A 23,480-nucleotide genomic window follows, 5' to 3' on the forward strand; every position below is an offset into this window, starting at 1 on the left:
TAGATTCAACCTTGTTGGATGCAATTTACAGTGGCCAATTAATCTTCCACATTGGGAGACATCTGTGGACACAAGAAGAAACTGGAGCGCCAGCAAGGAATTGGTGCACTTACAAGGAGAATGTGCACACTTCACACAGGCTCCATCGGTGGTTAGGGTTGAACCCGGTCTGGAAAGTAATAGCTCTACTAGCTGTGCCACTCTGCTGTCCTGTTATTGGATGTTGTGTGTGCGAGGAACAGAATCAGTAACTAGATGGTAAATAATGGCAGGAATGGCTCCGAAAATGCCTGGGTTTATCATCAGAATATATACAATACACAAGCAAGAACTACATCTGAATTGATAGAAGTATCTTTAACATGCAAATTGTGTCATATGGCATTATAATGGACAACAAATCTTTTCAAAATGTTTGCTTCCTGGGATTAAAAAAAGGGAATTATGATGGACAACTTCAAGGTGAACACATTGATAATTTCAGACTTTCTATATCACGCCGAAAGTTAGAGAAACATTAAATTAATTTTTATTGAATTTAACATGTTTAATTGCATAATGATGGTGACACATTGCGTTAATTCAGCTGATCTAAAAATGTTTGCCGCTGATTATCATTTGTACTCAGCATCTGATGCCTCTTGGGTCAGTGTCCAACAATAGTCAGCCAGCACTGATGGCTTCCAGTTGTCCTGATATCATTTTCCTATGGTTGCAATGTTCTGGTGATTCCTTTCACCATGTTCTTCACTGATTGCACCTAGATCAGCAGGGAAGACGTCCAAGTGCGGATGCGGAAAATGAAATTTTAATGACATGGTGCACTTTGTGGTTTTGTATGCTTGAAGTAGACTTAAAATATGACAGGAACTCACAAAAGTAGGTTATATCTTAGAAAAAGGTACGTGATAGGAACATTATAAGGTGATTTTTATGATAATCATCCCAAAATGCATAAAATACACCCCAAAGTGTCCAGTGTTATTAGACAAGGAAAATGCTCTGGAATACACTGTACAAAATGGCAATCATGCCCAGCAATTCAACTTCCTGAGATCAGATCTCCTCCAGTTCTCGTTTTGTCATTGCTGCTGGTTTCAATTCCAAAGCAAAAGTTCTTGTGGATGTTGGAAATATGGAATAAAAGAGGAGAATGCTGGGTGATCACCAGGTCAGGCAGCATCTGTGGAGAGTGAAGTGGGAACAGTTGGGAGTTTTTAAGAGGCAAGGGAGGAAGGAAGGAAATGCAAGATGGATGGAATGTCACAAGGGACCAAGCATCAAGGAGCTGCTGAGAACTGCCCAGATAGTCTCAATCCCCCTCCTCTGGAAATAAGGTGAAAATTTAACAGTGCACCAGTGGCTCCATTCTCTTGGTGTGCAGCAGTAATGGAAATCATTGCTGTGAGGAACACGTTTCTGTGGCATTGACACATGCAATCATTGTAAGGATCCATTAAGTTAAATTTTTATAAAGAAAATTCCACCAATCCCTTCCCACCTTCCCCCAATTAATTTTATCTGCTCTTCCTATCCCTCTTCATTACTGAGATGATGTTAAGGGCTCTATACTGCCTGTCTCTCTACAATTAGTGAGGATTTTTTTAAAAATAATCACCAACATCACTCAATCCCTTGTAAAACAGCACCATTCCTTAACACCCATTCCCAAAACATGCAACCATCTGGTGACCTTAGCTAGCACCGTCTTCATAGAGGCATTTTGCGATCCAATTTTTAATTAGAACCGAGGGAGATATGAAGCAGTACATTTTAAATCCAAATTACAGATAGATTTGAATCCCATGTTCAGGGATGAACTTGAAGACGGCTGAATGTCTGTTGCAATGGTAAAAGTTGGAAGGTCGGCAATAGATTAAAAGCCGGGAAATGGGTTTAGCATGGATGGAATGGGCTGAATGGCCTTTGATATTACAAAGTTCCTGTCTCTATGACCTACAAAGCTATGCATGTTGTCTTTATTGTCTTTGCCTTTTCTGTCTCCTGTCAACATTATTATTGTATTATGGCAGTGACTTTGTCCTCTCTGAGATGTGACAGAGTATATTTTGTGGAGATAAATTGGGAAAGGTTTCTGAGAGAAGGTCACATACAAACAGATTAAAATAGATCGTATTTAAAATACTAGAGCTCTGCCCCTTGCTAAACATATTGGCCTCAGAGCTTTTGCAAGAGCTTTGAAGAGTGCTCAAGAAACTTTAATGGATTGTTGTTTACAAAAGGCAACATATGAAAGATCTTGTCAGAGCCAAAGACAGTCTGAAGGAGAATGTGCTGTTCTAAGAGGGGCATGTGGTTTTGCAAGCAGGGAGAGTCAAACAGGCTTTCTCTCAGAGAGAGAGACACACAGAGATTACTTGTACAGTGTTACAGCCAGCAGAACCAGCTGGGACTGGAACAGGTAAAGCTGGCAGGCTTATGGAAAGCCCATTTATAAGATGGCTTGGTCAAAGCCCTTGTGGCTCATGCAAGAGGAGAGGACTGGCTGTCTAATGTTTCATTTGGAATAAGAGAAACAAAAAGGAACTCTGTGGTGACTTGAAAGAAAGAGGTTATCATCTGGACAACCCTGAGGGGGAAAGTTTCATCAGCAAGACACTGGAGTGGCTGATGGAAGAACATCAGTTGTGGATGTCCTGGAACAACAAATTTCTCCCTGAAAACCGACAAGAACTTGCCTGAGTGGTAACCATTTACCTTTCAAGTACCAAAGCCTGGTGAACTTTATAAATGTTAAATTCTGTGCACAGTCTAAGAATTGCCTGCAACCAGTGAACTTGGAGGAATAAGAAATGAGATTGGACGGTGAACCAAAGAACTTTTCTGAACTTACACACACATTACATACATATGCAATTAGAATTAGAAGGGGTTAATTTAGGTTAGTTAAGTCAATAGCGATAAGTTAAAGTTTGATTCTATTTTCATGTTTAAAGATAATTAAAAGCAACTTTTGTTTAAGTAACCATTTGTCTTGGTGAATATCTATTGTTGCTAGGTTTTAGGGTCTTCTGGGCTCATAATATTTTATGGGGCTCATCTGGGATTTGAACCCGGGACCTCTCGCACCCAAATCTCTAGCATTGGGCAAAGCTCCAGTATTTCAAATAAGATCTATTTTAAAGTGTTTGTATGTGACCTACTCTAATAAACCTTTCCCAATTTATCTCCCAAAAAACATTTCTATATCTCAAGGTCTAAATGGCAGAGATGACAGAATTAGAAGGCAGTAAACATGAGGGAACTTTGCAGAATCCCATTATTAAACAGCCAGGTTGCTGTTTTGTGAGTTACTACTGCTCAAAGAGAAAGAGTTGATGAATTACTATAGCGACATGTTTCATAAGAATGGATTTGCAATCTGAAGCTATTCAATTTGGTCAAGTTCTACTGGGCGCTTGAGCTCCAGTGAGCAGAGGGTTAAAAACATCTTTTAATCTGTGTCTTTGCTGCTCTTGCTCCCTCAGGAAAATTACATTTTATATTTTTAAGGTATGTTTATTAAGAGGGGATGGTTCTAATTCCATTCCTTAACCAGTTCAAAGGAACGTTTGAAGTAGCACTAATCAGAAGAAAGATTTCCATTACTACTATGCCTTTCACAACATAAGGGCACTCAGATGTTTATAGTGCAGCACTAGAGATGCTGTCAGAGTGGAGTTTGACCTATAATTCTTGTGGCTTCCTTTGGGTGCACTGGTTTCCTCCCATGTCCTGGAGATACGTGTGTTAATGAGTTAATTGGCCTCTGTAGATGGGCCCAAACATGGTGGTAGAATCCGAGAGGAGAGCCGATGGAAATATGGAGAGAATAAAGAATGTGAGTAACATCAGATTAGTGCAAATGTGTGGTTGATGGTCAGCACAGTTTCAATGGGTTGAAGGGTATGGTTCTGTGCTATTATCATTCCATGACTATAACAAAAACAATACACAGCCAATAAGTATACTTTGTAGTGTTGCTTGAGCTGTGATGAAAGAAACATGGTCACTAATATGTGCAGAGCAAGATCCCATGAGCAATGATGCAGTGATGTCCACATCATTTCTTTTCAGATGTCAGTTGACCAATAAGTATGAGCCATGCCTCATTGGTTTATACTTTGGATATTTTCAAGCCATTTGAGATGAGAGCTTGATTCAAATCTCACCCAAAGCATAGTTGCATCAAGAGTGCAGTGCTCCCTCTGACCTGCATTGGTAGTACCCAAGATTATGGAGTAGGATTAGAATCTATGATCTTCTGGATCACAGGAGGGAGAATGAAACCCAATGTGTTTTGGTTGTCTTTTATGTTTTCACATCATCTTCCACATGTGTTGGTCATGGGTTCACCAGCACCAATATTTCTCCAGCATGTAGACATTCCTTAAAAACTTGGGTAATAAGTTTTGTTAGGCATTTTCAATGTGGGATAAATCACAATTCCCTGGAAGAACTCAGCGGGTCGAGCAGCATCAGTGGGAGAAAAAGAACAGTCAATATTTTGGGTTGAACCCTTTGTTCGACGTGCTGAGTTACTCCAGCAGATAGCGTTTTGCTCTGGATTCTAGCACCTGTCAAATGTGTTTCACATTTGAATGTGGAAGCACTCCAAACCATCTATTCAATTTCTCTCATTGCTTTGAAGTCTTCAGTTCTGAAAATTCCACCACCATTTCAGGTGGAAAACTTTCAGGAACTTGCCTCTCAACCTCCTTTGAAGATAATTCTCAGTTTTAAAGGAAATAGTGGAAGAAGAGGAAGGGCTGCACAGTTGGAGTAGGGATTAACAGAACACCTTTAAAGCACAAATAACCCAGGTTCAAATCCCGTGCTATCTGTAAGGAGTTTGTGCATTTTCCCCCTGACCTGGATATGTTTCCTCCAGGTGTTCTTGGTTCCACCCCCCACCCCCCACCACCACCCTCCAAAACACAAAGGTTTTGTTGTATTTGGGTGGCACAGGCTTGTGGGCTGAATGACCTGTTAATGTCCTGTATCTCGAAATTAAATTCAATTAGAGCTTGAGTAAACTGAACAGCAAAAGCATCTAGTCTGATGACAAAGATTAGGTTTGTTTCCAAAGTTTCACAGCATAGACTTGAGAATGTAACAGCCCAGTTTTACAGTAGAATTACGAGTGAGTGTTGGACTGCTGAGAGTGAAATCCATCAGAGGAGATGGGAAATCAAGGTCTCACGCCGAATTTACCAATCATAGGTCAGAAAACCTGTGGCATTATCTTCAAAGGAGGGGCCTTCTCCAACATGACCTGGCTGATGTTATCCCCGCCCCACCCCCACCACCAGTGGAAGTCCAAATCACATTGTGTGGATACGAGCTCTTCAAGGCATGATGCACATGGCATCTATCAAGTATCTGCCTTTGAGGAGAGTCTCAATAAATGGTACCAACCCAAAATGCTGACTGACTACTTCCACCCGTGGATGCTGCCTGACATGCTAAGTTCCTTCATTGTTCACTCCTGTATATATTAATTCCAGTTCTGAGCACTTGGCTTAGAGCCCTTTATGCCTCAGAATTAGCATTGGGTTCTATTGGTGCTTGCCAAACCACAATACCACCACAGTCAACGTTTGTGGCAGAGAGTTTGATCAGCACAAAAAAAGCTTAGCCAGGATAGCTCAAGTGCTTAACTCAATCCTTCCGATGTCTCCATCACTCCCTAAGGCAGGTTTAGCTGCTCCCTGGATTAAAGTTAGTGTATCTTATGTACCTGTGTCGCTGCAGCATGTGAGAATTTCAGCACATCTGTACATTGTACTCATGTATATGACAATAAACTCGTGTTGCTGATTGAAAATAATCCCTTCACAAATCCCCTCTAAATCTTCTATTCCTTAATTTAGTCATCGACAACTCTGCGAGGAGAAAAATTTCACACGGTTGAAACCCAATCTATACCCCATAAAGCACACTTGAGAGAACTGGCCACTGAAAACACAACCAGTTAACAGAGCTTGAAGCCCATCTTCCTTTTGCTTAAAGGATTTTATTTCACAATTATATTTGAAAGTACTGTCCTGTTTTAATTAACCTATTCTTCCAACAGAGAATGCATCGCAACAGTTCAGTTGCTTTGCTCAAAATATCTATATGGGCCTTGGAAGAAGTAGGAATCATTTCTGCTAAATTCCAAACATGTCTCAATTTTGTAGCTTTAGAGAAACAGCATGGTTACAGGTCCTTATGGTCTACAAACCCAAGCTGCACAAATACACCCATGTGACCAATTAACATACCATTCCCATATATCTTTGGAGGAAACCGGAGCTCCCGGAGTAAACCCACGCACACACAGGGATAACGTACAAACTCCTTACTGACAGCATCAGATTCAAACCTGTCACCAGTGTTGCACTAATCAGTATGCTAACTGTGCTGAGTTTCGATACACGGATTCCTATAATGTAGTCTATGTGATCCATCTGTCTCAAAGAAAATGTATTCTGAAGAACTCATTTTCAAAACTTTGAGGAATTGGTTGTTTGATACTAGTTGCATACAGGTTTATGTTTTTTTTAAAAGTCTTCCTTTCTTCTCACTGATGCAGACAAATTCAAGGCTATGGAGATATAATATTGTTGAAGTGAATTACATGCATTGGTGAAAGGAATGACTCAAACAATGGAACCATTGAGAATTTCAGGGTTTATCACTTAACTCTAAAGCCATTCCTATGTTTATTTTTCCAGGATGAATTCCTGGCAGCTGGTGCTCATAAAAGCCAGCTTCAGGCAAGTGTGGGGAGCGAGTCTTTGAATGGATCTCTGTTTAACCGAAGTGAAATGCCCTGCGTAGTCCTTGTCACATGTCTGGCCCTCAGACTGGGTCACTTACAAATACCCTGTCAATAAAGAGGGGATTAAGAATAAAAGTCCAATGCCAGTGATCAATGTGGGTGGCAAGTCAGGGACAACTTTACTGGACTTTGAACATTAAGACAGCAATAAGCCAGCTCTGCAAGTTCTTCAAGAACGGAAGGTTAATTACTAGGTCACTGCAGCACACAAACTCATGAGTAAAGAAAGAAGGAGTAAATGAAATATGCTTGTATTAATATTTTCCTGAACATTGAACTACTAATTTTATAGATATTGTAAAAGAAGAATAACACTTTTTGGATATTAAGGTATATCAGGAAAGTAACACGAAGATAGAAGATCTGCCATGTTTTTGATTAACGGTAGACCAGTCTCAAAGGACCAGATAATGCCTGGCTCTGGTCCTTGGATATGCCTCTGTCTACAAGCCAGTCTCCAGTCAAATAACAAAGTGTGTATCAGCAATTTGATTGGTTACTCAATGGGATATAGTTGCCATATCAATAGTTGTTAGTGGAAGTCTGAAATGATTAAGGGTCCTTGAAAGGAGAAGGTCATGTAATGAAATCTCCAGGGCAATGCTCCTCAACAAAGTTGGAGTCCTCAATTCCAGCTCATTGAACCTATTCCGAACCAAATGGTCAAAGGAGGCTCAGAATGACCTTTTTGTTAGTACAGCCTACTGATGAAGAAGCACAGGGTAATCAACAAGATCAGCACAGATAGGACCTACCTGATCTTCAGATGAAGTGAAAACATAGTATGGGGAGGCAATTAAAGGGATAATTTACAGGGTTATTGGAAAAGGATTGGGCAATGAAGAGTTAGCTCAGACTTGGTTGAATTGCCCAGGATTGTGTCTCATCAGGTTAGGTTCATTGAGTAGGTCCATTTAGCCTCAATTGCTACTGGAGGGACTTGCTTAAAAAAAAGGTTTTACTGCTGGAATTTATCATTAAGAACAGGTCTTTGCTCCATGTTAGCCTACTAAAGTGTGACCTGCATCATTCCCACTGGAGGTTCCCCACAAAGAAGGCAGCTGCTGCACCATTACTGCAAGGAATCATGGGTCTTGAGGTACATTTTCTATAGTAGCCTCAGTAACCGTGCTGAAAGGGTAGCATTGAGAAAAAAGAATTATGTGAATGAAGCAGCCAGCACTGGGTTTGGACACATCCCCAACAATCAATGGTCTCACCCACACTTCCATGTAAAATAAAGATGCCTTTGCTCTGTGCTGATTTTTTTTTTTCTCTGTTGCTCTGCACTTCTGTAATGCGTTTTATTTGCTATACCATGTACAGATTGACTAGCTGGACTGCTCGCTGAACAAAGTTTCTCACTGCACTTTAACCAAGTTCAAGATTTTGAGAAAATAACCTTGAACTTGAACTCTCAAGCTTGCTCTCAGCCACAGAGAGGTAAGAGATTGAGACAGCAGCTTGCAATAGGCACTCAAATGTGAATCATTATTGAGTGCCAGTGTAGGTCAGAGGGCAGATGTCCCCTTTTGAATCCTGCGTGCTTTCAAGTCCCAGCACAAACCACTCGAAACCTAAACTAACATGAGAATGTTCCACTGTCAGTGGCACTGTCCTTTTGATAAGAGGAAGCCTCCAGGACCACATCAACCACCCCCTTGTATTGATATGTAGAAGAGAGAAGAGCTGAGGTGAATTCAGTCATTATCGTTCTGTTGTTTGTGTGAGCTTGCCTTGATGGGGTTTCTATATTCCCATAGTATCATTGCTTTGCATTTTTCATTGATAAGTCAACAAAATAGGGCAGCATGGCTAGGGTAGCGATTTGTTCCACATTATTACAACACCAACGACATTGGTTCAAATCCGGTGTCGTTTGTAAGGAGCTTGTACATTCTCCCGATGTCTGCATGGGTTTTGTCCCACCCAGCAAAAAAAAAACATTTGGAATTTTTACGTTAATTGCTGTATTTGGGTAGCTTGAGCTAATGGGCTGGCAGGGTCTGTCACCATACTATATCTCTAATTTTTAAAAAAAAACCTTGAAGAGATGTAGGAAGTATTATATAAATTAATATGATTTATTTCCAACTGAGTTTCTTCAGTGATTTAATGGTGATTGTGGACATCTAATCTCATCCTAATGAGATTGTGGGGGGACAACGTGATGGGACCCTGTGAGATGGTTTCCAGCATCTCAAACTTCCTCAAGAACTCCGCAATGATTTCCACCTTCTGCGTCAGAATATGCACACTCTAAGAAAATCATGTTCTGACTCTTTGGGGAAAAAAATTCTCTGATCTGTTGAACTCTGAAGAGGGGGGTGGGGGACAAGGGTTCAGAGAGGGATACTGCCACGTTAAGTGAGTGGACCAAGATCTGCCAAGTGAGTGGACAAATATCTGCTAGGTGTAGCATAATGTGCGACAAAGGTACGGTTTTGACATAAAAAGGAGGAATATTAACCAAATGACAAGAGATTGCAAAGCTCATAGATGCAGAGGGATGTCCCATTACATGAGTCAAGGTATCATAACTCTTCAGTCCATCATGTCCATGCCCATTTGCCTGCATTAGGATCCGATCCTTCTCTGCCTTGTCTCTTTGAAGCTGTCTAGATGTATCTTGTGCATAATGATTGTATCTGTATCAACTTTTGGCAGCACATTCTAGGTATCAACCACTCTCTGTGTGAAAGTGTCTAGAGTGGAGATGCAACAAGTAATTACGAAAGTGAATAGAATGTTATTGGTTATTGTGAGAGCAATTGAATGCACAAAGAGATTATGCTTCAGTTGTACAAGGCATCGATGAGAACACATCTGGAGTACTGTGGACATTGTTCTCCTTAATACCGGTTCAAGTTTATTCTCACAGTGAGAAGGCTTCTTCTGTGAGCAGTATAGCAAGTCAACATGAGCATACAAACAGCCCTACAAATGAGAAGAGCAAGAATACAATTACATAGTATAGTGAAGAGTGAAATGAAAGGTGACATGTTCTTGCATTGGAAGAGTGCAAGAGGTTGATTGTATTAATGATTGGTATCATATGAGAGAAACATTGTTCAGACTTGGTTTGCCTGGGTTGGAGTTCAGAAGACTGAGAGGGGACTTGACTGAAACATACAAGATAACGACAGGTCATTTCCTGTTTTCATCTCCTCTCTATCCACAAAGCTGAAAGGACATCTGCAGCGTGGAGCTCTGAGCAAATTGTGCAGGCAGAAAATAGACCCTTATTCAGCAATACATGTCCCTTTGTGGGAGCCAATGGCATAGCTATTGAAATCATTGTCTCATGATTCCTGTGATCCTGCTTTTTTGTGTGTGTGTGTGTGTGTGTGTGTGTGTGTGTGTGTGTGTGTGTGTGTGTGTGTGTGTGTGTGTGTGTGTGTGTGTGTGTGTGTGTGTAAGTGTGTGTAAGATGTGCAATTTGGCAAGCTAAAGCAACTTCAGTCTAGGAGGAGTTGATGGTCTCTCTCTCTCTCTCTCTCTCTCTCTCAGACTATGACTCCACGAATCAACCTGGAGAAAGAACTCTTGTTTTGCTTTGTCTATATCCTTGCTTTGACTGAAGCACTAGACTGTGCACAATGTTTCATTTGTGGTTTCACCAGGACCCTGGACAATTTCAGTACCTTCTACACAGGAACATGAGGAAGGGGAGCAGGAGTCAGCCGTCTGACCCATCAGGCTTGCTCCGCCATTTCGTAAGATATTACTGATCGAGCCGCAATTACTGTCAGCCACAAACGAGCCTGCAGCTGACGTGGACATTTACCCCCTCCATAAATCTTCGTCCGCGAAGCCAAGCCAAAGAAGACTGATCGAGCCGTGGACTCTCCTGCACTTTCTCTCTTATTCAAACATCTACCTGTGTCTTAAGTATATTTAATGAGGCAGCTTCCACTGATTCCTTGGGTAGAGAATTCCGCAGCTTCAAAGATCTATCTCTTTTCTTCCCTTAGTGTCACCTGATGAAGCTTGTTGTCTGACTTTCTTCCTGCATAGGTGCCCTGTGACTGCAAATTGTGATTGACGATGGTAACGGCTGTCCAGGATAGGGGATTGTCAAATCAGGCAGTGACTGAAGGGATGGTGACCCTAAGGGAGTTCCAGTGTTTGTCAGCTTGCTAAAGTCTGGCTGTCAAGTGAGATTGTCCAGTGACAAGACCAGATAGAAAAGCCAGGAGAGCACAACATTCCACACTGATCCAAAGGGAGTTTATTTTCTTATCAAAGTGAGCCTTGCATACATCAGCTGTCAGCATACCACACACAGCATTGAATCCATATATCACAGAACAGGTCCTTTTGCCTAACATGTGCATGCCAGCCAAGTTAAAGATATGATTCTTTAAGCTATTGTTATAAAAGTGTCCACAGAGTGATACAGAAGTGCTTGAGAAACTCAGCAAAAATCCATTAAAAATAAGTCAGCCAACATTTTGGGTCTGATCCCTTCATCATGAGAGCTGAAAATCAGGCAGACGAAAAGATTGGGGGTAGGGAGCAGCAGCACAGGGTAATAGATGAAACACTAAAGTCGGCAGAAGCTGTGATATTAGTAAAAACACAATAAAATGCTGGAGGAACTCAGTCGGTCTTTTCAGCATCCATGAGAAGCAAAGATATATTGCCAAGGTTTCGTGACTAAGCAAAGAATGAGCAAAATGTAGGCAGGCGCCTGAATTAAATGATGGCAGGGGGATGGTGGAAGAGGGGCAGGGAGAGGAGCAAAGGTCCACAGGGGTGAGATAATAGGTTGATGAGGGAGGGAGGGCACAACAGCAAACAGATTGTGAGGGTGGCTCTGTGAATGGAGAGGGAAGGGGTGGAGAGCTGGAGGAAATAAGACAGAGGGATGGGGAAGGGAGGGAGAATGGGGAGTGGTCTAGCAGAAACCAAAGAAGTTGTTGAGGCCATGGACAGACATGTCAGTGCGGGAGTGGGATGCAGAATTGAAATGATTGGCCACTGGGAGATCCAGAATTGAAATGATTGGCCACTGGGTAGAGTGAAGGTGCTCAGCTCAATGATCTCCCAGTCTGCATCCAGTCTCTCCACATCAGAAATATTGATTGAAATAGATCATTCCCACAGTTTCACATGTAAAGTGTTTGTTCACTTGGAAGGACCTGAGTGGTGGTGAGGGAGGAGGTGTAAACTCACCATTCGGATGGCATTAACATCAACTTCTTCGGTTTCTGCTAGACCACTCCCCGTTCTCCCTCTCTTAACCATACCTCTGTCTCCTTACCTCCAGCTCTCCACCCCTTCCCTCTCCATTCACAGAGCCACCCCCTCAAGCCTATTTCATGTGGTGCTCTCTCTCCCTCATCAACCTATTACCTCTTGCCTGTGGGTTTGTGCTTCTTCCCCTTTGCCTCCCCCCACCATTTTATTCAGGCACCTGCATTTTGCTCATAACTTAATGAAGAGCTTAGTTTTGAAACATTGGCAATATATCTTTGCTTTTTATGGATGCTGAAAGAACTGGCTGCGTTCCTCCAGCATTTTGGTGTGTTTTTAATTGTAGTTAGATACAGGAGTGAGGGTAGAAAAGAAAGAAGCACAGAAGCAATTGGGAGAGGGCAGAGGGTTGAGAAAGATAGCTCTCTGAGAATAGAAGTGGATGGGGAGCTGGAGGAAGGGGAAAAGGGCAAGGGAAAGGGAGAGTGGGCAAGATATTGATGCCATTTGGTTGGAGTGTCCCTAGGCAGAATATAAGGCAGAGTATTCTTTCAATTTGCCTTGTTGCCTCAGCCTGGCAGTACACGAGGCCATGGACAGACATGTCAATGTAGCAATGGGGTAAAGAATTTAAGTGATTGACCACTCAGAAGTCCTTGCTGTTGCAGAGGACACAGCAAAGGTGCCTTGGAGGAATTCTCTTATCTTTCTTCAGCTGAACAATGGCCTCAGAAACTTCTCTAAATGCAAGCAGCTTCTACAATAATCAACTCCCTTAGTGTTCACTTAAATCACAGCATACTGTGCAGGCCTTTTGGCCCAACTCCTCTATATGGGCCAAGGTGGCTTTCTGGGCTACTTCCATTTGCCTGCATTTGGTCCGTATCATTCTAGACCCTTCCTATCCAAATGTCTTTTGAACATTGTAAAATACGTAACACTGAATAAATGTTCACTGCACAGTTTGTTTGGAGATGAAGTTTACAACCTGACTGATCCACCTCCACCACAAATTCAAGGTCACTGGAGAAGGCCATTTAGAAATTAAATTAGATCATGCCTTACCTGCATCTTTATTTATTTGTTCTGGTTTACGAACCCTCAACACCCTTTGCTACATCATCTATTAATCTCAGCTTTGAAAGTTTAAAGTGGCTTCCACCTTGAACAGAGTTTTTCATGGAAATGTTCCAGATTTCTTGTCCTCTCTTGGTGAGGAAGGATTCCTCATGTCACCCCTATCTAATTGGAGTGTTGAGGAAACTGTTTCTTTGCGGGGTCTATCAAGCGACATGCTCATTAAAAGTATTTGCCACACAGAATTAAGGGTTATGGGGAACAGGACTAAGTGGAGCCATATATTATCACAATATAATGGCATCCTCTTTTCCTATTTCTTATTTTCTTGTAAAATAATTTTGTCACTAGATATTAAAAAGTGATTCCTGATATCAGATTTCTGTAACAGGGAATTAATTCTGTTCAATGTCTGAAGAGCACATTCCTATTGAGGAACAACATACAGAGAGCGGAACCATTACCTCACACTGCCAAAGTCCCAGGCTCAAACCTATCCCTCCAGTGAAGATGCGTGGAGTTTGTACATTTTTCCTGTAACCACAAGAGTTTCTCCCAGGTTCTCTGATTTCTACCCACATCCCAAATGCACGCAAGTCGATTGCTCAATCGGCCATGATAAATTGTCCCTGGTGCATTGGCAATTGGCAGATTTCCTAGGGAATTGATGAGAATGCAGGAAGAATAAAATAGAATCAGTATAGAATTAGCATCAATGGGTTCTCAATGATCAGCACAAACATGCATTAAAGGTCCCTGCTAGTTCTCCTCTGATTCCAAATAGCCTCAACATTTTCAATAGCCAGTTAGTTGGTAGAAACATATCGTTCTTCTCCTGTGACTGTTTATTCTTGAATTTATTGTCTATCCTTAAATAATTATCTTGGGTGTCAGTCCATTCAGAGCAAGCATGGATGGCAGATTTTGCTCCTTGAAGAAAGGGCTTTCTTTAAGACAGCCCAGTAGTTTCACAGTTACTGGAAAGTCTGGGGATTAATCTAAACAATACTGAAACATCAGGGATTGTATTGTATTTAAAAGGTCGAAACACCCAATGATGCCAAGGAATGCAACTGAAGATGTGTCTCACGAGGAATAACATCCCTTAGTGGTCATCCTCCATCATCGTAATTGAAGCACACAACTCTGCTACCTCTATAAGAGAGGATCAATCTAAATACTAAAACATCAGGATTGTGATACCTAGTCCTACAAATCAAACTGAGATTGCATTTAAAATATGTACGTAAACCAAAGTGCTGATCAAACTCACGCAGCCTCATTTTCACCATGTATGTCCTATACACACTAATCCCCCATAAAGAAGGTCTCAAAGCTCTTTGCTTCTTCCCTTGAACCCCATTTAAAATGTATGTATTTTTGGTATTTAATTACTTGAAATGAATTGCATCAGTAACAATAATGGGATTAAAACCCATATTTTTCTACATTAATGATCTAGTCCAGTAACCTCACCACTATACTGTACTCTTCACTTTAGAATGTAGACCAGTCTTCACACTCCTTCCCCACCTCAGAGAGTCACTGCCTGTCAACTCACCCTGTGTGGCCTTGGCTATTGCTCGTCCTTCTCCTTCCAATAGCCCTGAGAAATCTTTAGGCCTTTTTATAGAGCAAAAAAGTGTCTGTAAAGGAGGAGATACTCCGCCCTCATGTCGCAGATCCTACCTTCATGAATGCTCCATGAGCGGCTCCAAGATGCCGAATGCAATCCTTATTCAGGCTTGTGGTAGAGGTGGAGCGGAATGTGATTGAAGACTTCATATTTACATGCACAACCAAGCTCTGCCAGTATATGCTAGGAAGCGTCTGAGAGGGTTGGGAGAGCTGTTGCTGGGCATGTTGTGGAAGGGAAAGTCATGGGGAGCTGGGGACCACTGTGTGATTTCTGAGCATAACATTGTGATTGTATCAGAACATGGATATCATTAACAAGATACTGGCTCTGAGAGCAGAGCATGAAACAAATTTGCGAACTTCTATATGAGCGCTGAATAGCACCCCCTCTATGACATTGGCCATCAGCAACTTACCATCCAGTCACCGACACACACTGAGCAGCAGCAATTTTTCAATCAATTTTCCGCTGTGGAAGGGTTGCAGCCGCACAAGATGTGGATCCTGACCATGCCCATCATGTTCAGAACTGTTGCCCAAACCAGTCACACTCTGCTTTAATTCTGCTGCATTCCCACTTCACTGTATTAGTTTTCCTTTGCCACTAGTTTTAAAGCTCAGGGTTTGAAGATGTTGAGGAATTAAATGGCCAAGTCAAGCATCCTTGAAGAAGGATCAATGGCCATCTTCACTACCCATAATCCCATCCGCAGCTGGAAACGCTCTGCGTTTCCCAGAGTGGTTCCAGCTGCGTGGGATTTTATGGGTAACAAAGACAGCCATTGCTCACTGCATATTTATGCCATCATGTTGACGAGTGGTGCCTATATTGACTCCAGAGGATGCACTGAGGCGCTGCTCACCATAAAAGTGACACTGGAGCAGGTTTTAGGGCTGCTCTATAACAAAGATAAGTGAAGATTTTTCTCCTTGGATGGACCCAGACTCGAAGTGGAGGCCCTCCATAAAAGCACCTTTTGATAAAACCTAACCCTAACCCTTCTGGTAGCACCAATCATCTCTGAGGTTAAATGATAAGCACCCAGGGCTATTAACTTGAATTGAGGAATTCTGTCAGACAGAAGCAAGACACTGGAAGTGGGAATGGTGCATAATTAGGGCAGAATGGTTCTTCTTCATTTTTTAATTATAACAATAGAAGCCCCTTACAGCCCATGAAACCCATGCTGCCCTATTACATCCAATTAACCTAACAAGGCTGAGTATTTTTGAAAGATAGTGCTAAATTCAAACCCTGGTTACTGGTACTGTAACTGCAACCATAACAGTGGTGGCTTCCAGCATCACTTTGTCGCTCAGAGTTGATGAATATTTTTTTTAATAATTTTATTGAGTTTCACATACAAATCCTACAAAGTCTTCTAATATTACAAACAACACGTCATATCAAATGCATATCACAAATTAAATATAAATGTAAATTGAAAACCTATCTATATTTGTTTATTTAACAATATTTATTTAAATCAAATTCTATTAATATGGTAATTAACTTTCTATCTGTTTCTCATAATATATTCCAGTATAGTTCTGGATAGAAAATAAATAAGACTAAATTAAACAATCCTTTTATATAAACAAAGGGTAAATTCAGTCTTATTTAATAATATGATCTAATAATATGACAACCATATTTAAACCCTTATTTAGTAAGTTAATCTAAAACAAGATAAGAAAAAATGAAAACAAAACAAAAAAAACTAAAACTTAATCTTATCTCCAAAGGCCAAATGGCAGTGAGAATTATTGCCAATCGCTGTCATTGACCATCAGAATATGTGGGGATGAGGGAAGTGACAGGAGAAATGCATTGTTGGTGTTTGCAGGGCTGGATCAACCAAGCCACCCCTGATGAAAATAATACTTGCTGGGTCTCAGTGGAGAAACATGCTGGATGCCTCCTATCCAAGGGTGATGATCAGAATAGGACGGTCAGCCTCTAGCTTGCTCTTTCAGTCCAGACTGATCTGTAAAGCCTGCTGCCACACAGAATCACTGGGTATCTAGCAGAACAATCCCATCAGATCTATTTGCCTCTTTCTATATCTCCCTGTACTCCTGCATCTCCATAGGACATCAGACTAGAATCAGGGCATTTGGCCCATCAAGTCCGCCCAAATTTCCATCATAGCTGATTTACCATCTTTTTCAACTCCATCTTCCACCTTCTCCCCATAATCCTTGATCTTCTGATCGAGAAGTAATCACCAATCTGCTGCAATGAATTCCACGGATTCACCCACTCTGGGATAAAGAAATGCCCATCACTCCCCGCCCCAATCTCCTTAGTTCATCATAGCAGCCAATTAAATTACCAGCATGCCTCAGGACTATGGGAGGAACCCAGAGGACCTGGAGGAAACAAGTGGCAGGCACAATGTGCAAACACTGCACAGACAACATCGGAGTGCCATAATGAATCCTTGTCCTTGGAGCTCAGAGTCAGCCACACTACTTGCTGCACCTCAGGGAATTAATTCCAGATTTATTAAATTAAACCAAGTTCCCCAGCTGTCCTGGTGGGTTTGAACTCTTTTTCTAAGATCAATGCTGCATATCCCAGGCAACCATTCTGGTAATTGAACCACCAGACCATGGAACTTCACAAACTGCCTTTTTGCATATATCCCTTTGAACACAAAGCATGGAAACAGGCTCTTCAGACCTCTGACCTAGTGCTGACCAGCAAACCACTGCTTTCTTCTTCTTTCAACTCCCCCAAGATTTTACTCTTCACCATTACACTATAGTCTATTTACTGACCCACCATGCTCCATCTTCCTGCTTCAACTATTGCCCCATCCAACCCCCTTCCCCATCTCCCAGCTACCCATCCCTGATCTGGCTCCATCTGCCTCACATTATTCACCCCTCCTTAGTGCACAATCGTATTCTGCCCCGCAACCCCCCCACCCCCCCCAACACCATGCCTCACTTCTTCATATTGTCTATCTTCCCTCTCTCTGGTAATGCAGGGTCTCAACCCGACACATTGATGATTTTTTTCCCTCTCTCCCTGACAGATGATGCACGAGCTGTTGGGTTCCTCCAGCAGTTTTTTTTTTATCATCCAAGTTCCAGTATCTGTGGTCTCTTGTGCATCTCACAGTCATGGCAACCATTCCAGAAAACTTATTGAACTTTCTTTTTAGTTTCCCACCTTCCATTGGAGAGAAGATGTGTTTGTTTTCTTCACTGCCTGTTGTACCTGCATTCCAACCTTCAGGTTCTCCTGCAGGTGCTCTGGTTTCCTTCCATAGCCATGAGGCATGCTAGTAATTTAATTGGCTGCTGTGGTGAGAACAAAAGGGGAGTGGGGGGGGGGGGGGTTATGGGCATTTTTTTTAATCCAGAGGATGGAAAATCTGTGGAATTCGCTGGAAACCATGCACCTCCAGATTCGACAGTTTCAATCCTGTTGTTATCAAAATCTTAAATGGACCTCTTATTGGTAAAAGATGATACCTCTACACTTTTTAACTCTGCTTCTCTCTACCTCCCTGTAATTTATCTTTGCAAACACCACACCTTGCACTTTTGTTTTATTATCACACTACCTGCTGTATTTAAGTATGAGTTCATTTGCCTGGTTAGGAGACAAATCAAAGATTTTCACTGTAACTCTGGACATGTAACAATAAACAATTTAATTGAACAATATTGGAAATCCCTTCAAAGGCTACTGTTAGCTTGGTCAGAGGGATGTATTTACCAAGCACTCCATCAGAACACAAACATGCCAACAAAATTGACACTTGGAAAGATTCCTTTGGGCAGAAGGTACAGAAGCCTGAAGACTTGTATCTCTCGGGTCAAGAACAGTTTCTTTCCAACTGCTACCCACTCTATCATGAACTACACTGACAGCTCAAAGAGGTCAGTCCATACTATGGTAGCACGAATAATGTCTGTCCAGAAGTATTTTGTATTTATTATCACTTGTTAATTTAATTTAATGGATACAATTGTAATTTATTTTAAGTACCTGTGTGGGTGCCCTGAGTAAGAATTTTGATGCATATGTATATTGTGCAATATGTAAATGACAGTAAACTTGTTATCTCATTTAAGAATATGGTCAAATGGAGATAAATGGGACTAGCCTAGAATGCCAACTTGGTCGGCATGGACGTGTTGACCTGAGGGACCTGTTCAGTGCTGCATGTGTCTGTCACTTAAAGCGAGCACCAAAGGAACAGACCTTTGAGAGCTGCTAGCATTTAGATGAGGGTCCAAGATAATTGCTGCTTGCTCAGCTGAAGAAGAATAAGCTTTTGCAAGCCAACATTCATCAGGTCCACACTATCATATGAATTGCATTAAAGGTATCTTTAACTTTAAAGTGTGTTTTTTTTTTAAGACTCTGCCAGGCAGGCAGCTTATTATTTGAATTGTGACAAATTAGCAAAAGGAACCTGCTGCATCAGTCACTGAAGGTACAACAGGTGATGAAGAAAGCAAATGCATGTTGGCCTGTATTGCGAAAGGATTTGAATATAAAAGCAGGGAGGACATATTGCAGTAGTATCAGGCCTTGATGAGGTCACACCTTGAGTACTGTATTAAACTAGAAAGTCTGCAGATGATGTGATTGTAACTTAATACACAAAAGTGCTAGAGAAACTCAGCAGGTCATGCAGCATTGCCATGTAGCAAAGGTATGTAACAAACATTCAGTTTGAGCCCTTCGCTAAGGTATGAGGAAAAAGCAGGCAGGTGTCTGAATAAAACAGTGGGAGGAGGGGCAGGGGGAGAAGCACAGGCAAGAGGTGATAGGTAGATGTGGATGGGAGAGCAGAAGAGAAAAAAAACGAGGAAGTGATATGGGGAGGGGATCGGTCTCTGAATGTAGAGGGAAGGAGGTGTGGAAGAAAGGAGATGGGGGATAGGCAAAAAGAAGGTTTCAGAGGCTGTTTAAAGGATGATTATCAAATGAGCTTTTGGTGCAGTACTCTTTGGAATTTAGGAGAATGAGTGGGGATCTCATGAAGGGCATGGACAGAGTAGATGTAGAAAGGTTATTTCCCGTGGTGGGAGAGGCACAAGAGGGCACAGCTTCAGGAATGAAGGGCCTCCCCTTAGAATAGAGATGCAGATGAATTTCTTTAGTAGAGAGTGATGAATCTGTGGAATTTGTAGCCACAGGCAGTTTTGAAGGCCAAGTTATTGGGTGCCTTTGAGGCAGAGTTTGATGGGTTCTTGATTAGCCAGGGCATCAAAAGTTAAGGGGAAAAGTCCGGGCAGTGGGGCTGAGTGGGAAAATGGATCAGCTCATGATTGACTCAATAGGCTGAATAATGTATTTCTGTTGCTGCTTTATGGTTTTGAGGGTTTAACAGAAACCGGAGAAGTCGATGTTTAATGTAATCTGGTTGGAGAGTGCCCCGACAGGATATTAGGTGTTGTTCCTGGAGGACACTGCCAAACCAAGGTCACCTGCAAATTGAAGGAACAGACTAATATTCTGTCTGGGCACTCTCCAACCAGATTACATTAAACATCGACTTCTCTGGTTTCTGTTAGGACCTCCCCGCCTCTCCCTCCCTCTATCTCCTTTCCTCCAGCTCCCCATCCCCTCCTCTTGCCACTCCGAGAGCAGCCCCTCCACTTATTACCATCATTTCTTTTCCTCTTCTGGCCACCCAGCCATATCCATCTATGACCTCCTGCCTGTTTTCCTACCCCCACAATTGTGGGCTTCTTTCCCCCCCCTCAACAGTTTTATTTAGGTGCCTACCTGCTCTTTGCTCATACCTAGATGAAGGGCTCAGGCCCAAAACATTAGTTATGTATCTTTGCTACATAAGGAACGCTTTATGATCTGCTAAGGTTCTCCAGCACTTTTGTGCATTAAACCTTGAGTATTGTGCACTGCTTTGGTCTCCTAATCTGAGAGAGGACATGGTTGGCATTGAGGGGGTCCAGCGAATGTTCACCAGACTGATTCCTAGGAGGACAGGACTGATGTTTGAAGGAAGACTGGATAGACCAGGGGTAACCTTAATGGGATTTAGAGGAATGAGAGGGTATCTCATATAAACATGTAAAAGCCTGACAGAACCAGACAGGTTAGATGCAGGAAGAACCTTCCCATGTTGCAGAAGTCGAGGAAAACGGTCAACAGTCAAAGGCTAAGGGGAAAGCCATTTACAACTGAGATGAGGAGAAAGTTGGTGATGACAATGTTTTAATTGTTACACACTTTGTGAACTTGTGGGGCTCCCTACCACAGAAAGTTGATCAGTTCAGCCAATTGGATAAATTTAAAAGGGAGATGGATGTGGCCCTTATGTCTGAAAAGGGATATGGAGAGAAACCAAGTTGCATGATCATATTGAACAGTAATGTAGACTCAAGGGGCTGAATGACCTCCTCCTGCACCTATTTTCTATGACTGTTACTTTGGCTAAGAAATAATGTGCCAACTTTTTGTGGCATTCTCTACATCGGAGAGACCGGTTACAGACTAGGAGATTGTTTTGCTCAGCACCTCCTCTCCATTCGCAAACACAGCGACCTCCCATTGACCAACCATTTGAATTCGGAGTCACACTCCCGCGCAGTGGCGTATCTAGGTAAAGTGGTGCCCAAGGGCTGCCACTGACATTGGACCCCCACCCCCCATTTTTAAAAAAACCACCACACACCAACCATTTGAACAAAGTGAGATCAGTGTGTCTGGTGTGGGTCATGTGTGACGAAGCAACAGCACCTCAACATATCAACCCAACATAAACGTAACTCGAACCGTGATCTTCAAACTCTTCTCAAAAACCAGTCGTTAGCTCAATGGTGAAAAAAGGAAGAAACTTTCTCCACTCAGCAATGTTACACAAATTCATTTTTTGACTGAAATTCAAAACCTGATAAAGCTTGGCTGAAAACTGCTGCCATGCCTTTTCATTAGTTGCGGTTGGTTTTGTAAAGTTGTCGCCATGTTGTCTTTATCCGTGTACACATGCACAGGAAATATGGCTTTTCAACATGGTGAGTGACTTCAGAGCCCCTTCTCGCTTGATTCGGTTGGTAAAGTTTGAATGCATGGCAGCGACGTGCATGTCGGTTGCAGCCCTCATCTCACTGCCAGGCAAAACCATTTGCCGGTAAGTGAGTCATTGCTTCGCCTCTGTGATATTGCAGTGAGAGGCCTGTTCTTGTATTTCATGCCACTGCTGCAATAAATCTTTGTGTTAAGTGTCTATTTGAAGTAATTTCCCCCACTTCCTCTGCAACACACACATATATACACACATTTGGCATTTGCAGGGGTGCCTGAGTTTTCTGAATAGAAAGTAAATAAGGCCTCAGCACTCTTGACGCATCGTCATTAAGGAGAAAGGGCGAGGGTTGCCGGTTCAGAGCGGGAGGATTGTGCCTGGGTGCCTTCCCCCTCCTCCCTGCCTTGAACTGGAGCGCAGCGCTCCACTCTGCCTGGCGTCCAGACTGACAGAGGGGAGAAGAGCAATGGCCCCTATCACTGCAGCCATTGAGTTACTGTCAGAAGCTGTTTGGGGAGCAAGACATGGAGTAGGAGGCCGGCCTTCACAGCCACTCTGCTTACCTGGAACCAATTCCCTTTGGTTGGCCCATTTATTCCCCCTCCCCCCACACAATCTGATCAACAGCATGCCATCTTGATTTCCCTCCCCATCCCCCTTCCTCATCCACTGACATGTAGAGACAGCAGCCAACCCTGACATGCCCGAAAAAATCTTCTAAAGGCGACTGACTTCCATCTCTTGGCAGTTTTCTCACAGAAGCCAACTGTTCAGAGGGAAAAGGAAGTCTTGACCACCAATGCCGCGGCGGAGATGGTGGGCAACTAGCTGCCGTAGAGAGCTCCACGCCTGTCTCTGTCATCCAGTGCCCACTCGCCGGCATCGCTACCACTCTCTGCAGCTCCGATCAATGCAGGATGAAAGGGCAAAATGGCTGTCTTTGTCCTCCTTACTCATAATTCCCCCTTGCAGCTGGAACTGTTTGCCCAGTGCCAAATAAACGCAGAGTGGTTCAAGCTGCATGGGGAGTTACGGCCATTTTTCCCATTCATTCCACATTGAGTGAGGTGCCGGAGCAGGCCTGAAGTGGTTTGATGAGATGCTGACCCAGAGTGGTGCTCTAGGACACTCAAGTGAGCCCCAGCAGAACTGCACCCCTGGGAGGGAGATTCATATTGGGCGAAGGACTCAGATATTGGGCGGGTAAGGCAAGGACAGTGGCGCTCCCGCAATTTGTGCACTCCAGTTCGGTGCCCCACCTGCCATACCCTAGATATGCCTCTGCTCCCATACTCACATGTCTATTCATAGCCTTGTGTACAATCCCTCCCAGACCACACAGATATTGGAGAAACCACACCTTATTTTCTGACTGGGCACTCTCCAGCCAGATGACATTAACATTGACTTTATTGCTTTCCTCAAAACCGGCTCGCCTTTTCTTTCCCCTTCCCCCCTTCCTGTCTTTCCAGTTCTTTCACCCACTCAGCCATCCCTCCTCCACCCTCATTGCTGCTACTGTCCCCTTCCTCCTTTCTTCACCTGTCATCTCCTGCCTTTGCCACCTCCTTCCCCCCTTCACTCTTTTGTTCGGATGCCTGCTGGCATTTTCTCATACTTTGATGAAGGGTTCAAGCCCGAAGCATCGTTGATGTATCTTTATCCTTGCTACATCAGGGACACTGTTTGACCTGCTGAGCTTCTCCACCATTTTATGTTTT

General features: G+C 42.7%; 1 protein-coding gene and 1 long non-coding RNA gene across 7 annotated transcripts in view; both read left to right on the forward strand.

Moving 5' to 3' along the window:
- The window catches only part of LOC138757784 (netrin receptor UNC5C-like), a 369,257-nt gene that overhangs the window by 58,834 nt on the left and 286,943 nt on the right, over window positions 1-23,480 (forward strand). The window lies entirely within an intron of this gene.
- The window catches only part of LOC138757789 (uncharacterized), a 172,457-nt gene continuing 157,134 nt past the window's right edge, over window positions 8,158-23,480 (forward strand). The window contains exon 1 of the long non-coding RNA XR_011353890.1: window positions 8,158-8,269. This is a non-coding gene — a long non-coding RNA (uncharacterized lncRNA). The remainder of the gene's footprint in view (window positions 8,270-23,480) is intronic.

Source organism: Narcine bancroftii, chromosome 3, assembly GCF_036971445.1.
Source record: "Narcine bancroftii isolate sNarBan1 chromosome 3, sNarBan1.hap1, whole genome shotgun sequence".
In the NCBI taxonomy this organism is placed as follows: Eukaryota; Metazoa; Chordata; class Chondrichthyes; order Torpediniformes; family Narcinidae; genus Narcine; species Narcine bancroftii.